The sequence below is a fragment of the Myotis brandtii genome, unplaced genomic scaffold (genome assembly GCF_000412655.1).
Source record: "Myotis brandtii unplaced genomic scaffold, ASM41265v1 scaffold195, whole genome shotgun sequence".
Lineage (NCBI taxonomy): Eukaryota > Metazoa > Chordata > Mammalia > Chiroptera > Vespertilionidae > Myotis > Myotis brandtii.
The window spans coordinates 147,545-151,904 of NW_005357271.1; the positions used below are offsets into that span (position 1 = coordinate 147,545).

The 4,360-nt window shown below is 37.8% G+C and overlaps 1 protein-coding gene across 2 annotated transcripts in view; it reads left to right on the forward strand.

Moving 5' to 3' along the window:
• Nucleotides 1–4,360, forward strand: part of LOC106725884 (endogenous retrovirus group K member 13-1 Env polyprotein-like) — a 16,960-nt gene that overhangs the window by 2,044 nt on the left and 10,556 nt on the right. The window contains exon 1 of one of the 2 annotated variants that reach the window (XM_014538625.1): nucleotides 1,940–2,207. The exons of the other annotated variant lie outside the window; for it this stretch is intronic. The gene's annotated coding sequence lies outside the window, so the exon portion shown is untranslated. Of the gene's footprint in view, nucleotides 1–1,939; nucleotides 2,208–4,360 lie in introns of those variants that run through there. 2 annotated transcript variants of the gene reach the window in all.

Below are 4,360 nucleotides of genomic sequence, written 5' to 3' on the forward strand. Positions count from 1 at the left end.
CGGGGGGGGGGGGGGTAAGGGTAGAGGGTAGGGTGGGAACCATGTGGAGGGGAGCTATGGGGGGATAAAAGAGGAACAACTGTAATAATCTGAACAATAAAGATTTAATTAAAAAAAATAAAAATAAAACAAGGTGAAACACTGCCAATCCTTGAGATTCTGCTTCCTGGCAATTGTCAACAGTTTGGCTCAAATAAACGCACAAAAAGTCTTTAAAAAAAAAAAAAGAATCTTCTTTCTTCCCCTTTTTTCTTCTAGTATTTTTATTATTATTATTTTTTGTCTTTCTTTATCATTTATTATTCTTGTTCTCTTTTCCCTTTCCTAAGTCTCTTTCCTCTTGTGGTTGTTTTTGCTGTTGTCAGTTTATTTAGTATATTTTTGTTAGTTTTTTTTTTCTTGGTTGGTTTTGTTTTGTCCTATCAGTACCAGTACAACAACTCACATGATGTGGTCTGGGTTGAGCCTCACAGTTAGCCAGCCTGGGAATAGATCTCACTTAAGAATGCAACAACAGTCAAGACCCAATTACAACAGGAAAGCCCAAATAAGCCTCAAATTGGTCACTCCTAGAGTATCCAGCTCAGGAGTTCGAGGAGAACACACCAATGGGTACCACAGGACTTTTACTACAAAAGACCACCCCATGAAGACTGTGAGACAGATATATATAATACATAGAAACAAACACAAAGAGACAAATAAAATGGGGAGACAAAGAAAAAGTCCAATTAAAAAAAAAAGGAGGAAAAACCAAAAAAAGACCTAAATAAGGTGGACATAACCAATTTATCAAACACAAAGTTCACCGTAATGATTATAGACATGCTCAAGGAACTCTTGGAGAACTACAAGGAAATTACTGGTAACTACAAGGAACTTAATAGTAACTACATGAGCATGAAAAAAGACATAGACCCATAAATAAAAACTAGCCAGAGCCTGTCCAGCATGGCTCAGTGGTTGAGCATCAACCTATCAACACAGAGGTCATGGTTCAATTCTGGGATAGGGCATATGCCCGGGTTTTGAGCTTGATCCCGAGTGTGGGGTGTGCAGGAGGCAGCCAATCAATGATTCTCTCTCATCGATTTTTTAAAAATTCTTTATTGTTGAAAGTATTACATATGTTTCCCTTTCCCCGAGTGATCTCTCCCAGCCTGCCCCTGTCCCCCAGCACAGGCCTTCACACCCATATTGTCTGTGACCATTGGTTATGCTTGTATGCATGCATACAAGACTTTTGGTTGATTTCTTACCACACCTTCATACCCTCCCCTGCTTTCCCTCTGAGGTTTGATGGTCTGTTCAATGCTTCTGTGTCTCTGGATCTATTTTTGTTCATCAGTTTATGTTGTTCATTATATTTCACAAATGAGGGAGATCATGTCATACTTACCTTTCTCTGGCTGGCTTATTTTGCTTAGCATAATACTCTCCAGGCCCATTCATGTTTTTGCAAGTGATAAGAGTTCTTTCTTTTTTACAGCAGCGTAGTATTCCATTGTGTAGATGCACCACAGTTTTTTAATCCACTTATCTGCTGATGGGCACTTAGGCTATTTCCAAATCTTAGCTATTGTAAATTGTGCTGTTATGAACATAGGAGTGCATATATACTTTCTGATTGGCATTTCTGATTTCTTAGGATATATTCCTTGAAGTGGGAGTACTGGGTCAAGTGGGAATTCCATTTATAATTTCTTTGAGGGAACTCCATACAGTTTTTCACAGTTTCTGCACAAGTCTGCATTCCCACCAGCAGTGTATGATGGTTCCCTTTTCTCCACATCCTCACCAGGACTTGTCATCTGTCGATTTGTTGATGATAGCCATTCTGTCTGTTACCACAATTACCTACCTGACTAAGGGCTAGATGTGTATCTAAAATTGAATAAAAGGTTGGCAAGGCCTGGGCACAAGTGGAAGTCCTTCCCCTTGCGTTGGGCTTCCCGCCTGGCCCCCAATATTTCCAAATTATTATTTCTTGTCTGATCTCTCTCATTGTGCGCGGCCCTTCTCCAAATCCCGAACCCTGAACCAGGCAGGACATGGCTCGCACATCTGGCGCCTCAACAAGGGACATCTGGAGGCGATGTCTAGAGCAAAAAACGAAGTTTCACCAGCAAGGTGGGGAAAATTCACCGTAAAGGTGATGAAAATTCACTGCAAGCAAAGCCCACGGTCAGCTGCAGAAATCACGATCTGTAAGTAGGTGGAAACGTCTTTTTTCAGCCAGGCTAATGGGGCAGAATTTGGTTAAAAAGTAAAAAATTTATTGTAGACTTTTGGCTTGCATGCTTAAGAATAAGGGAATTAAAGTGTCAGAAGGTATTCTCTTACAGTTTTTGCATGTTATTATAGAACATAACCCTTGGTTTCCTGAAGAAGGTACATTAGATCTTGAATGTTGGGAAAGAGTGGGTCAGAACTTGAAAAAAGCTCAGCAGCAGGAGATATTTTAATTTACCAATTAGCTTATGAAAATGCCAATGCTGATTGTAAGAAATGCCTGACGCCTCTGAGAAAAAAATAGTACCATTACAGAAATGATTCGAGCATGTCAGAACGTGGGGTCAAGCAAATTTACTCGCTGCCGCTGTAACAGTGGGGAATAAAAGGTGTTATAATTGTGGAGAACGAGGACATGTTAAAAAAGAATGTAGGCAACCAAGAAGGACACAAGGTGGTGCTCCAGGGAAAGGCATGAGCATTCTGCCTCCAGATTCAATCAATGCAGCTTCAACCTCTTTTATGTCCTAGATATTAAAAAGGAAATTATTGGGTACTTATCTATTAATTATTATCTGTCTTTGTTGTTTATTAAGCATGACTTTAATTTAATAAGAAAGAAATGATAGGTGGCCAGGCCATTGCTGAGTTTCCCCAGAATAAACAGAATGCGGGAATGGGGAGAGAGAGAATAGGAGCAGTACACATGGCCAATAATACAGGTTCTAGGAAAATTCCCTAGAAAAAGGGAAATAATTAAAAAATTACTAGGTCTTTTGGCGATCCTGTAAAATAGGCGCCCACTCGAGAGTGTTATTAAAAGTCTCATTTTTGCCATGTTTTTATTTCACAGTCCATCATTTAAAATTTAGACAAATGAAACATTTCCCAGAATTTAGGGATGCATCTGGGATTTTGGTACCCATGAATAGAAAAGCAAGCTTAAGAAAACGCGCATGCTCTGCCTGATTTTGGGTGACTTCTTGAGCCCCAATCTTTTCACGGATGCTACAGAATAAATAAGACTTTTTTCTTTAAAAAGATAGCAAAAAATGACACAAAGAAAATATACAGGCTGTATTTGGACAATAGGATTAATGTTTCCATAATAATGATAGTTCTTGAATAATAATGTACCCCATTCCAAGGCCGACTCCCAAATCTTGGAGGCACTCCTGTTTTTATAAAATAACATAAAAATAAAAGTCAATAAGTTAGCTCTGTTATAAAATTTGCAAAAGAAAATGCCTTGGATTGTAATTGGCTTTGAGATCTTAAAGTTGTTAGAACATAAATAATAAAAATAACTAAAATAAAGAATATCTAAAATAAAGTAAAGCTTTTCAGTAATAATATATTAATGGTAAAGGGCCAGTAGCTCTTCTCCCTGTAAAAGCGGAGAAGCCGGTGGCAGCAACAGAAACCTTACATGTTATCTCTAAAGAAAAATGTGGTGGTTTAAAAATTTCCCCTCCCCTTACCTTTTTGCCAGAAACGTAGTTTTCCAAAGCCTTCTGTAACTTAAGACTTTAGAACATTGCTGAATTAAATAATAAAAATTATTAGATACCTAGGTATTTTAAAATAACAAGATACTAAAATATTAATCTAAATTTGCCTCATATGAAAAATCTAGAGGATAGAATTGAATCTATTAATTAAATATGCCTTGTATTTTATTTGAATACATCCTTAAAAATGTAAAAGTATTACTAATTTAAGAAATACTAAGTATTTAACTTGCCACCTAAAACAATTAAAGCTTCTAAGAATTTAAATTAAATTGGGAGAAATTATATAGTTGTGTTAACAAAATACATTAAGTTTAGAAATTCATTTTTGAGAAAAATAATTCTGATATTTTCCCTGAAGAAATTAATAGTTCAAAATATATTGTAGTCCGTGTGATAAAATTTCAGCCTAAAATATAAGATTTAATATGGTCTAATTAAAAAAGGATTAATTCGCGGCTGGTTTGATTCATCCATTTTGAAGAGACGGGGGAACGGGGGCTTCGTCTGATTACCGGCCTCTGAACCGAGGAGCGGCGTTGTTTGAGAAGCCAGCAGCTCGGGGTTCTGCGGTATCGGCCCCCTCGGCCAAAGTTGGGGGGGGTGGGGCGCCGAGC